The 13,497-nt window shown below is 39.6% G+C and overlaps 1 long non-coding RNA gene across 1 annotated transcript; it reads right to left on the bottom strand.

The window, feature by feature from the left end:
• Positions 1 to 892: 892 nt before the first annotated feature.
• On the bottom strand, positions 893 to 11,600 carry LOC119043076 (uncharacterized). Its single transcript, XR_005081354.2, has 3 exons — positions 11,513 to 11,600; positions 9,466 to 9,657; positions 893 to 3,153 (listed from the first exon to the last, which is right to left on the bottom strand). It is a non-coding gene; the product is annotated as an uncharacterized LOC119043076 (long non-coding RNA).
• Between the last annotated feature and the right edge of the window lie 1,897 nt (positions 11,601 to 13,497).

The following is a 13,497-nucleotide window of genomic DNA, read 5'->3' as shown; positions in this document are numbered from 1 at the left end:
TTTAGCCCTTGAAACTTACCTCTCTGACATCCGGTGTGATGCCGGGGAACCCCCTGGGAGGCTGAGAGGGGCCTAACCCTGATACTGCGGTCCAGTTCTTGTCACTGCACAAGAAAGGATTTCAGAGCAAGACGGAACGATTTAGCAAAACAGTAAATTTATTAAAGCAAAAGTACAGACTCCAGAAGTAAAAATGGGCGGCCTTGGAGAATAAGATGCCCCACCCCCACCATGGGGTCTGGGTCCAAAAGTTTTTATTAAACGCAGGAAAGGGGGTGATAGGGCGGCTTCTGATGGAGGTGACTGAGGATAGGGCTCATCCTCGTCCCTCCTCTCAGATGAAGATTTCTTCTTTGGTCCTCCAGAAATTGTCCTAGGAAAGGGGGGAGGACAGAATGATCCCCAAAACTGCAATACAAATTTATTACAGAGATATTGTAATGACCCTGTTGGTCACTTTTAGGTCAACATGGCTGCCAAATCTGGCAAGACTGGTTTTGTTTGTCTCAACTACAGGAGATGGAGGCAGTGGAAGCAGGGGAGCAGGTGGTCAGTAAAAGTTTCATCCAATGATATTCCAGCCAGGGATGGAAAAGGGATGGGTAGAGCTGGAGGCCTCTGTTCCCTGTTAACTTCTCCGCCCTGGGTCTAGCAAAATCACTAAATATGTGGTCATAATCAGTATTTTCACATAATTTGCTTCTCCTCTAAATAATTACAAAATAGAGGGCCTTTCTAGAACCACAGAAGCTCCTAGGTAAGTTTTGTTTACTTGTTTGTTTTACTTGTAATTTTAATGTGGAGAAACTTTGCTGAAACAACAGAAATGAAGTAAAAAAACTCTCTGAAGATTTTTACTTAGATTCAGAAACAACTCAGGAATTTGATGTATCATGTTCAAATGTTAATAAAGCCACACATCTGACAAATTCTTATAATTGCTAAATATTACAGAATATTTTTAATCTAATCATATAAACATTATTGTATAATGATTTTTACCATCTCTTAAATCAATATCAATATCCAAGCTTTTATGTAAAGAATCAGTATCCCCCTTCACACATGCTCTATCTAGACCTACATATATTATCAATATAAGAGGAATATGAATTATTTAATATTTCAAAATGTTTCCCAGGTGTTATGTTCAATTGTGAGCAAGCAAGAAAATGGACACGGGGCGGTACTGGTATATGACGATTCATCATGTAAAAATATATCGTATTCATCTATTGTACAAAAATGTATTCCTCTGAGGGAGGAAGGAATTGACAAGTTAACTAATTTGTTTGTTTCCCTTACCTAACCACGTCTGCTGCTCAAATTCTTCCCTCAGAAATACTGTTTGCTTTTGCTGTTGGGATTGGCACAGCCTACAACCTTCGCCCCTGAGACACAGTCACCTTATATTTTGAGGACATGGAGCAAAGAACAAAGAGATGAATGCTGTTAGTCTCAAGAGGGGCTGCGTGAGATGACAGGTCAGGCTGCCGTAGCATCATCCCACAGTGACACACAGCCTGTGGGTCCCTTCGTGCATCCATAGTTGTGCGTATGATAAATGGAGACTTCGGAGGCAAAGGTCCCTTTGCTTGAGTCCAAGGATAGTAGTGTTATGCTGCCTACAGTCGTTAAGTGCTGTGTAAAATAAAAGAGGAGCCCTAGCCAGGCTTAGCTGGTTGGAGCATCATTCAGTACAGCAAAGGTCACGGGTTCACGTCCCAGTCAGGGCACATACCTAGGTGTCGATCCCTGGTTGTGGTGTGTACAGGAGACAACCGATCGATGTTTCTCTCACACATTGATGTTTCTCTCTCTTTCCCCCTCCCTTCCTCTCTCCCTGAAATCAATAAACATATCCTTGGGTGAGGATTTAAAAAAATTAAAAGAAAACATATTGTAAGGCATAGCATGTTTTTGCATGAGTTTGAAATCTAATTGGGAGGAGGATAGAGTGAGCACCAGGATTCAAGGTGTGAGAAAACACGACGAGAGAGAAAGTTCCCCAAATGTCCAGAAATGCGAGGCATCTTGTACATATTACCCACAGTGCCCCCGCGAGTCCCAGACTGTGCCCAAGGGCAGGAACTCTCAGTAGCCATGGAGACTTGCAAAGCACCTGATACAAAGTCAGCGCACAATAAATGTTGAGGATGAAAGAAAGGAGTATTTGGCCTTAAACCGACGAGCTCAAGCTCCTGAAGCCTTAAAATAAGTTCTCCTCACCCCAATTTTTCCTCTACTTCTTTACCTTCCTCCCACCTGCCCTTTTAATACTGCTTGTCCTACCTAAAAGCAATACCCTTGGAAGTTAACCTTATCCACTCTCTTATGTTCAAGATTCCCATGCATATTTAATATTCTTCTTTCTATTTTATTTTCTTTTAATTAATGCTGACCATGAGGGTGATGTATACACTTGTATAGACATTTAACTATTTAATGAACATTAGGGAACTTTTTCCTATGCATCCTGTGTGATTTCATTTCTGTTCATGAAGTTTCTGATATAGCAGTGAGTCAAAACACTGTATTTTCCAGACTATAAGACACACGTTTCTATTTTATTTCTCCCCCCCCAAATTTAGAAGAATAATGGTTGTTAATGCTGCTGTTGAGTTCTGTTTACATTTACACTGGTGAAATTTTATGCTATTTATGTTATTAAATAGTTTACCACATGTTTTGCTTCAAATTTTTTTCGTTTTCTCCTGTAAAACCTGGGTGCGTCTTATGGTCCAAAAATACAGTAATCTTTAACTTTATTAAAGATGTTTTTACAACGAAGTAACATTTTTGAGGTGACTTTCTAAATCCATTAAAAACAGAAAGTCTTAATCATGCCCAACAATGAAGAGGAAAGAGTTAGTGTGAAACGAACCAAAATCGTTCATGGTCTGTTTTGGAACAGACAGCTATATATTTGCAAAGACACACAAACACTTGCAGGCATGCTCTAATTCGTCCTCTTAAATGCCTGCCATTTGATCTTCCCTTGGTTTAGCTCTGCTCACTTTAATTATGATCATAAGCCAAGAGTCGAGAAATAATCCAGATATCTGTCAAACACCCACAGAGTTCATGGTATCATATGAGATCTCGGAACACAGTATACCAATGAGGCAGTCCTCTTCTTAAGGAGTTTATAATCTAAGAAGAAGGGAAATAAGAACATAGAATTACAGTAACTAGAAAATGAGTAGGTTACAAATTTCATTCGCAAGTAGAATAAATTCAAGTCTTACCTAAACATGGTTGGCATAAAGGCATACATGAAAGGAAAGAGAAAAGAGGACTGAGATCATAAGACATTCAATTCAATTTTTTAAAATTAAGGTAAGAATTAGCCCCAGCTTGTATGGCTCAATGGATTGAGTGCTGGCCTGCCAACCAAAGGGTCACCAGTTCAATTCCCAGTCAGGGCAAATGCTTGGGTTGTGGGCCAGGTCCCCAGTAGGGGGCAAGTGAAAGGCAACAACACACTGATGTTTCTCTCCCTTTGTTTCTCCCTCCCTTCCCCTCTTTCTAAAAAAAATAAATAATCTATTTTTAAAAAATAAGGTAAAATTTATTTACAGTGAAATATGTAAATCTTAAGTGTACAATTCAATGAATTTTAACAACTATAACAATATATCAATTATGATAGAGAATATTTCCATCACCCAAAATAGTTTATTAACATATAATATACAGTGATAACTTCTCCTTCATTCCTGATTTGAATAATTTGTTTTGTCTCTTTTTTTCTCGATCAGTCAATTTTATCACTTGTTTCAAAAACCAGCTTTTAATTGTTAATTATTTTGCATTGCTTGTAAATTTTCTGTTGTATTAATTCATAAGCATCAATAACATGGCACTTTCCAATTTGTTCTCCATTTGCTTAGAAGAAAAATCTCTTCACTTAGTGAAAGCCAAATATAGTGCCAAAAATTTTATTTAACTGGGTTTGTCCTTTTTTCCCCCGAGATTGATTAAATTGTGGTTGCCTGGGCCGACACCAGAACAAAATTGAAACAATCTGAATCCGAAAACAAATTGCACACATTTACTGAAATTGAGTTCTGCATTTTAGCTGCACTTCAAATAAGTTTAAAGGATTGTAAAAGCACTTTACCAGTTCAAATTGGAGGTGAATGTGCAGCTGTTTTAATAAAAATAATTTAGACAGACAAATTTGGAAAGCCAGAATGTTCTCCAAAACAACCTAAAGCAAACGAACATTCACTTGGTTAAGTTTCTGCCTTTTGAGAAGTGAAGGCAATATTTTTACCTAGAGTGTTACATAGAATAACTCTGGAAAAACTAGTTTTGTTCTTTTTGTTTTAAGCACATCACCACCTTTAATATAATGATAAGTGGTATATTATGAAGGAGGCATAATGTATGGAGGAAACTGAGGGAGAGAAGAGGCCATGTTGGAACACTTTCGGGCTAACCCCAGTAAGATGGCATTCTGCCAGGCCAGAGTCAGCCCGTTTCAACAGAACCAGACTCCAGTTTTAATTTGGTGACCTGTGTTTTCATTTGTAATCCTAATCATGTTTTTATTTGTTCTGCGCTTTTTTCTTGGCATTGCTAATTATTTACACAAGGGACAAATTGATCACATTTCTAGCTAAATTTGGGATGTCTCGTACCTAACTTAGGTTGTTCCTGGACTATCTTTATCTTATATAGCCTAGAATATAAGATACCATCTAAAATTGAGCAAGTAAGATGTTTATAATGTAATAGGTGGGAATGGAATTTTCCAGCCCTTCATATGAGTTTAGGTTTATTTACTCTTATCAGTACATTTTACCCAAGTGAAATAAGAGAAAATCTCTTGGTAACTTCCCTGCTTAGTTTCAGAAGCTGTAATTCCCCAAGGCTAAGGCTGAGCAAAGGACCTTGAGACCATAAGCCACTTAGGAGACAAAGCTTATCTTCCTGGTAGGGGCACCACCTCTGTCCCCCGTTCTCTTCACCCTGCTTGGCCCTGGGCAGATGACTGGTTAGCCAATAACAGGTAAGATTCCTTAAAAGAGGAATAACCTAAGACAGGCATGGTCATGAAGGGGCCCTCAGGGAAGGACTTGAGGGGCTATAGAAAAAGGGGGTGATGGACCCTCACCCATCAGCTTTGACATAGCCTGAGTCCTCATTGTGTCTGCAAGAAGTTTCCTAAATCTCTTGGCTGCCTTACTTCCTCTGCCTGACTTAAGCTCGAAAGAATGCCGGAGGTGGGTGTGGCCCTGTGCTGAAAAGATCAGGTTCCCTGGGGCTATCAGGCCTAAGAAAGAATGCATAAAATCCTGTGAAACCTGATTTGCTAATACCTTCAATTTAAGTAATAAGGGTCCAAACAGGAAACGAGTTTGTTCCCTGGTTTTAGGGCCCTTTAACTATCCGACCCTGACTCAGAATAAACCCTCAGAGTTCTTTGAATGTCATCTATTGTTTAATCATTTCTGCCTGACTGATGAGATTTACATATACACCCTGTATTCCTGTGCAAATTGAGCCCAGTAAAAGCCTGTCAAGGCAAAGGCTGAGGTGCCCTCCCCTTGAGAGAGTGGCTGTGCCGTCCCTTTTCCTCCACAGGACTCAGTGGTCCATGTGAATTTGTCTCATCTCATCCATAACACCGTGGACCCCAGGAGCCAGATCCACGTCAGAAATTACCTGAATCTCTGTAAATTCCCAATTCCTTTGACTGTAATATGGAGACATTTTCAAAACTGGTCCAGATGGTCAACTGTCTATCTTGATTTTATTCTTTACATTGAGACAAACTTGACAAGATGTGCCAAAGCCAAAGGACATGTATCGCCCTCTCTATTTCCCTTCATGGTCTCTCTCCTGGAGTTCCTTTCCCGCTTATCCAAGGGTCCTAAACTTCCATCTCCCCTAACCACCCCGCTCAGTTCTGGACATTAACCCTTTTCCCAGTTTTCTTAGCCAGAGTAAAGATTGGCTTATCTCCTCTTGTTCCAAAGAGTCTGAACCCAAAGCCTGGTTATTCGTTATGAAGCATTAACCAAATAACTGTTTAAAAATTGAACTCAACAAATTATTCTGTGCCTATGTAAGGCATGTGCCTCCAGGCTCACTGAGCAAGCCTGGAAGTGCAAGGGAAAACGTGCATTTTTAGATTAAGGAAGTGCTTCTTGGTATATGGAAGTTTCTCAGCCTTGTTAGAAAATCCCCTGCATGGAGGTCAGCCTAGTCAAAAATGTCTGTAAACTGTTAAACTTCTCTTACAAAGTGAACCAGTCTCCCCAGTGAGTCTATAGATTACCCTTAGGTGAGACCCCATGTTTCATGGCCCCTATGAGATCCGAGTCTACACAGTCAAGCAATATGGAGGACATGGTCATTGAGTGTCATTTGTGTTTGTGATGTGGGTTCCTTTCATTCTTCTTCATCTTCATTCATCTGTGTGGGAGAGAGGATGCAGGGAGAAGTCTACAAAACTTGCTTTACCCAACAGTTTCCAAATGGGGATAACCACAAAAATTATCTAGGAGCTTTGTGAACATGCTGATTTCTGTGCTCCAACTCATAGACTTGAGCTAGCAGTAGGGCTTTGATTGATATAATTTGGAAAGGTCCCTAAGTGATTAGTATTCAATTAGGTTTGGGGGATTTGTTGCTTTAATTTCTTTTCTCATAAAGTATGAAATAATTATCAAATTAAACTAGGATGATAATATATAGCAAGTTATAGCTGAGTAACTACATGACTCAACTCAGTGATTTTTCATAATTGTTACCGAACAAGAGGTCCGAGGGAGGGGCAATACAATATTTGGCCTACCTAGGGATGCCAAAAACTGCTATACAACAGGGGCCCCTCCCAAGGACAAAATACTAATATCTACTGGGCTCTTCTGTCCACCGCCAATTGGAATGACAACTCTCAATCCAGAGATTTGTGAAAAGGAAACAAAATGTTTATTTAATGCTATTTAGGCTTAATGCCTCCACTAAAATATCAAAGTCCTTTAGGGTATACACCTACACCCACACAGCACTCCCTTCTCCCACTGTCCCAACTCCGGGTACTGTAAATCAGGAAAAGAGCACACGTCTGATTTTCAGGCCGCTGGAATCGTCAGCAGTGTCAGGCAGGACCTCTAGTTAATCCAAAGTACTGTGGTACCCTCTCATGGTCCACTGGCAAGAGTTCTTTATACCCAGTTCCAGTCAAAGTCTCTCCTGCTTTCCAGGCCACGTGGCACTCTGCCATACAGATTTAAAACCTTCCTTGCCTGTGAGTTAAGACATAAACTCCTTTCCCTTAGTACTCTACTAATCAGACTACTCCGGGTGTCTGACTTCCCAGAACAAGTCAGTAAAGACATCTTGTGTATCTTGGTCCTTTCCAAGACTTTCTGTGGCTTGATATTGCTTTCACTGCTTTTGTTATAATTAAATCCCAATCGGCAAACATGTGTTGAATCTCTTCTAAGTATCAATATTTTCAAAGCTTGTAGGAGGTCTGACCACCTTCAATTTTTGAGGCTACTATTATACTAAAAAATGTGAAGAAATGACTAATAATGGTTATAATGTTGTTGCATATTTTAATGAGCATTTCAATACCTGAATATTCATTGGATACCATTCAATGCTATACCATCCAACATCATTCATTGGATGGACCTAATAGCAGAACAAAGTTGAGAGCAGAAAGAGTCAGTTAATTTCAAGTTACAGCAACAGAAATTGTCCAGTCTGAAAAATAAAAAGAAAGTAATTGAAAAAATTAACAGAGCCTAACAGAATCCTAACAGATTCTTAGGAATCTAAGAGACAATATCGAAAGGGCTGACATACAGGGAACTAGAATCCCAAAAGGAGAGGAGAGAATGGGGCAAAAAATATGTAAGGAAATGCTGACAACAAAACCTTCCACATTTGGGGGAAGACATAAATTTATACACTCAAGAAGTTTAGCAAATCCCAAACAAGATAAACGGAGAGAAATCCACATCCAGACATATTATAGTAACTTCCCTCCCTCCTTCTCTCACTCTGAAGTTTTGACCCACAGAAACTGTAATAAGTGTACATTGTTTTAGTTGCTAAGTTTTAAAATAATTTTTACACATAAATAGATAACAAATACACTGCTGAAACCAAAAATAGAGAGGCGATTTTAAAAACAGTACATTACATACAAGAGGAAAAGTTACTCAATAACTTTAAACTTTCCATCAGAAACTATGGAAGGAATATTTTCAAGTGCTTAAAGAGTGAAAGCATCAATTCAGCATGCTGTATTAGCATGCTAAGAAAATGAAAGAAAGCAAAAAGTTTTAGTGTAAAGGGAAACTAGGAGATTTCCAGTCCACCGGAAGTGCACTACAAGAAACGCTAAGCGAGTTCGTTAGACTGAAGGGAGAGGATACCAACAGGAAGCTCAGATTTGGGGGAATAAATTAGGACCATTAACAATGGTAAATACCTAATATCTAGAAAATACATATGACTATCGGCTTATTAAAATAAATATGATTGTTTAAAGTAAAAATTATAGCATTATTTTTGGAGTTTATAATGTACAGGGTGGGGTAAAAGTAGGTTTACAGTTGTTCATATGTAAAATGATACAATAATGAACTTTCTCACATACGAGAACAAACTCTATGTTTCACATACTCCCAACTGTAAACCTACTTTTGTCCCATCCAGTATGCAGTCATAGTTTATAAGATTCTAGAGCATAGAGGATACCAAATAGGGTTAAATGGACCTATACAAATGAAGATTTATACATTTTATGTGACATAATACATAAAATCCAAGTAGACAGTGAAAAGTTAATGATGTATATTGTAACCCCTGGAGCGAACACATAGAAATTAATGCAAAAAAGTATAGCGAAAACACCACTTGTTGTTACATGTTGTTAACTCCCATTCCTGACAACTCTATAAATACACGATGTCCAAAGTGTCCTGTTCTCAACAGCTCTGCTCAACTCCTTTAAACTCATGCGTATGGGGTTTTTTTATGGAGTCAATCCATCTCATATTTGGTCTTCATCTTGCCTTCTATTTTTCCCAAAAAAGCCAATACATAAGTAAAAATATAATTCCAAAAATATTCAAATAATCCAAAGAGGGTAGAAAGTGAGGAAACAGAAAAAAAAAAAAGCAGAAGAGACAGATAGAGGGTAACTAATAAACACTAGATTTAAATGAAAACATATCGATCATTGCATTAAATGTTAATGAACTACACTCCAAAAAAGAGGGCAAGGAATAACAGAATAGATTTTGAAAAGCAGGACCCAACTCAAAAACGTATCTAAAACAATGCTTGTCGATTTTTTATTTAGCATTTCTTGGTGCTTTTAGCGGAAAGATTTTCAAGCCTGCTGGTTTTTTTAGACCAGAAATTCTGACACTCTAGTTTGCTGTAAGATTACAGGGAAAGGCAAGTAGAATGGCAACAACTGATACACACCTTCCTGAAATTCCATCCCTGGATGGTGCCCAGCCTTTGACAATGAAAGAAGAGGAAGTTTAGAGGAAAACGATGTCCTGGGCATCCAGACCGTTCAGCAACTCCCAAAAGAGTCGCATAGCATGTCCCCTGGGATCGTTCGACTCTGAATTATCTGTTTCTCACTTGGCAAATATTCTGCCACACTATGAACTGAAAATACAGAAAGAAACAAAACAGACATAGCTTCTGCCCTTAAGAAGTAGTCCAATTAGGTGAATAAACATTTTTAAGACACTCAAATAATTATCTAATAACCATCACAAGTGCTAAGTGTCAGTCACGCTAAGACACAAACTTCAGACGACCTCGACAGAGGCCCCAAGCCTCATCGACGGGCAGCGCTCAGTTATCTTAAAGAGCCAAAAAGCAAGCTCAGCGAGTAGTAACAAACCTTGTTCCCCATGTTGTCATTAGTTTTCTGCTTTGGGATGAATTTATCACTAGAAATGTTCCTATTTTAGAAATTGGTGACCACACACCACCGTATGCTCACCTGAACAGAAAAGCCTTTATGCTATACGGCATACGCTCCTCGCCTGGAATCCAGGAGCCATGGGCCCACTGGTAGGCACATCGCCCATCCTCTCTATGCCCTTAGTGGGCCATAAACCTATGGTACTTCTCATGGGAAAAATAAAATGGCATATGCTCATCCGTCCGGGTCCAGTACAGAAGATATAAACTACACGAATTATTTCAACAGAGGGAATTTAACTTAAGTAATTTTTAGCTATTTATATGGAACTGAAACTGCAAACATGGAAGCTAAGATATCACAAATAGAGTAGCTGCAGAAAGCATGTACCACTTTTAAGGCTCAGAGAAAAAAGGGAAGACATTGGGACCATGGAAATGTGGAGGTTTGGAGGAGTTCCGCATGGAACTGCAATTGAGTCTTCTGAAGAAGAACACTGGTCAGTTCGTCGTATGTCTCTGAGTCTTGGTGTAGGAAAGACTTCATGAGTTCAGGTGACTAGGAGGGTGTGTTTATTAAAGCTGGAGGCAGTGCAACAAGGAAGGGCCTAGCTTAGAAGAAGCACCAGGACAGCCTAGGCTGGGCTGTCTTGGCTCACTGGGAAGTTAGAGAATCAGTGGTCTTGGGACCAGGTCCAGGGGATTTGCCGGGGGCAAACTGCTGCTGCCCATTGCTGCCCTAGTTGTAAGCTTCCTGGGGTCCCTTAGAGTTTAGGAGATGCGTGCCTGTGGGGGAAGAAGTGAGGGAAGAATAGAGGAAAGGGAACAGGGTTAGGGGAGGGCTGCCCCCCAGAGGGAGAGCATGGTCTGGGTCCTTTGTCTTGAGTTTCTTCTCTCTCTCTCTCCAAAAATTTTAGGGGAGGCAAAAGGAGAGGGTTTCAGCAGACTATTCATCAGTTTTCCAGGTGTGTTTTTCAGGGTCATGGTCTCCACTAACTGGTCAGTGACAGAGCAGGAGGTCTTTGGTCATTGACTCTGGTCTTGGCTTTGCCCATTTGGTTTTGCTGCTTTTCTGGGCCCAGAACTGAAACACAGCTGAGGCCTAGATGTCATCTCTGGGGAGGTGGCCTTCTGTATGTGGCTGTACATTGCTCAGCCAATTTGTTCAGCTCTCTGTTTCCCTGTTCCACTTGTCCAGGCAAACTGGCCTGTCTCAGTATAGTTTTTTTAAAATTAGGACCATCTTGAATATGCCATAATGCATGCCCTCCCCCCAATTTCCCCAACAACATTGTCTGGACTTTCTCTTTCTAGATGTTCCCCTATTTATCTGGCACTTAGACTTCCAGAAACTTCACTCTAGAACACCTGTGAGCCTGATAAAAAGCCTAACGTAAATGCAAGAGCCTGAAGTTAGTTTGAAATAGATGTCATTAAAGTCATGTGCTTTATCTCTATCCAGAGAGAGAATATTTAAAATAATATGACACTTAGTAATTACTTATCTGGTTTCCCTTGGCAACCATGCAAGAGTGGCTGAACAAAAAGGAAAGGAAAAAGTTACATCATTTTGGCAAGTTGAAGAAATTACCATGGAAGTCCTGGCCAGGTAGTTTCCTTGGTTGGCGCATCATCGCAAAGCTCCAAGTTTGCAGGGTTCAATCCCTGGTCAGGGCATATCCTAGAAACAACCAGTGAATGAATACGTAGAGTGGAAAGACAAATCAATGTTTTACTCTCTCTCTCTCATATCAATAAATGAAAAAAAAATAAAAAGAAGTTACCATGAAGAAGAGAGAAGCAGCAAGAAAGAAGACATTATCCCCACCAAAGACAGAATAACAGCCTGCCACGTAGAAACCCTCAGACCTACAAACCGCACACCACGCCATTGTGAAGCCTCAGTGAGGGAGAAGACAGCCCAACTGTGAGTTAAGACAGTGCAGCACCCTGGCAGATTTCGGGAGAATGAGTGGCTAAGTTTTACCAGCATCACCCCCTTTGACATGTCATTTTTATCACAAACTACAAAAATCCTGTGTCTGTTTATCACTGCATACTCAGTGCCTGGAGCAAGACAGGCATTCGATTATGAATCATGGACAACCAAGCTGATGCCACGTCACAAAAGTGACAAATGCAGAGATGTAGCAATTACATTTTGAAGAGTTATAATGATAAGCCACTGTCCGAGGGCGATAGAGACTAGGACTAGAGAGATTCACTTCAAGAACAAAAATGTACCGATGCAGACCATTATCCTGACTCTCAATGGGCAAAGAGTGAGAACTTGGTTTAACATATTTACTTAAGGGTGAGCTGTATTTCCCCCTCCCAACTAATCTGTTTGGCAGCTTTTGTTGCAATTCAAAGACTCCTCAGTTGGGATGGATGTAATGGAAGAAATAGATTCATGACGAACAGCATATAATACACTCACAAGCAAATAGGGCAGAAGAGATGCTTTAAAAACAATTTTGAAAACCAGCTCCCATTTGGCGTAACCAGAGGATGCTAAAAATTTAAGAAAGTCTAATTGAAAAAGGTGTGAATCTTTTAACATGAAAAGGCTGCATAGGCTTTACACTTGTACTTTTTAAGTCTAAAGTTAAGCTTTTTAAGCAAAATGCTTTTCAAATTAACACTCACATCAAGAGATACTATAAAACTAGAAAAAATAAAATATTGAAGAGCAATCAAGGCAGCCGGCCAGAGAAGTTAAGAGCCTAGAGGCAAGTGAAATAAATTGGAACAAACCGGATAAGTTCTTGGTGGGAAAAAAAAAACAACTAAAGGATGGATATTCTTTGCAAAATTAAGTAAGCCCCCAAAGTAGTAGAAGCAAATACATTAATAAATATTTTTGTAACTAAACAAGTACTGACTATTGAGAAGAAGAAAAAAGGCCCTGGATGTTGTGGCTCAGTGGGTGGTGTGCCAGCCTGTGAACTGAAAGATCACCAGTTCCATTCTCCACATGCCTGGGTTGTGGGCCAGGTCCCCAGTTGGGGGCGTACAAGAAGCAACCGATGGATGTATCTATCACACATCGATGTTTCTCTCCCTCTCTTTCTCCCTCCCTCACCTCTCTCTATAAATTAAAAAAAAAAGCAGAAAAGCAGGAAGGGAGAGAAGGAGAAGGAAGGGAAGGGAGGGACAATAATAATAATAGTTGAGAAGATGTAAAAGTAAGGTAGATGGCCCTGGCCAGGTAGTTCAGTTGGCTAGAACATCATCCCAAGGGCATAGACCAAGAATCAACCAATGACTGCATCAATAAGTGGAAAAATAAATCAATCTCTCTCTCTCTATATATATATATATGTATATACATATATATACATGTATATACATGTATGTACATATAGAGACTGCCTCCTCTTTATCTCTCTAAAAAATTTAATAAATATAAATAAAAATTTAAATAAATAAGTAAAAGAAAGGTGGAAAAATAGAACCAACGTGAAAATGGGAACAGGGTAGTTCCAAGTTGAAGCACTCTAATTTCTACTTTTTCCTAATGCTTTTTGTCTCTTTAAAATGTTCTGTTCTTGTATATGCATTATTTTTGTGATC

This window comes from Artibeus jamaicensis, unplaced genomic scaffold (genome assembly GCF_021234435.1).
Source record: "Artibeus jamaicensis isolate MK-2021 breed Jamaican fruit bat unplaced genomic scaffold, CSHL_Jam_final contig_2170, whole genome shotgun sequence".
NCBI lineage: Eukaryota > Metazoa > Chordata > Mammalia > Chiroptera > Phyllostomidae > Artibeus > Artibeus jamaicensis.
The sequence above is the reverse complement of the archived record's forward strand: the minus strand, read 5'-3'. Positions and strand labels throughout refer to the sequence as shown.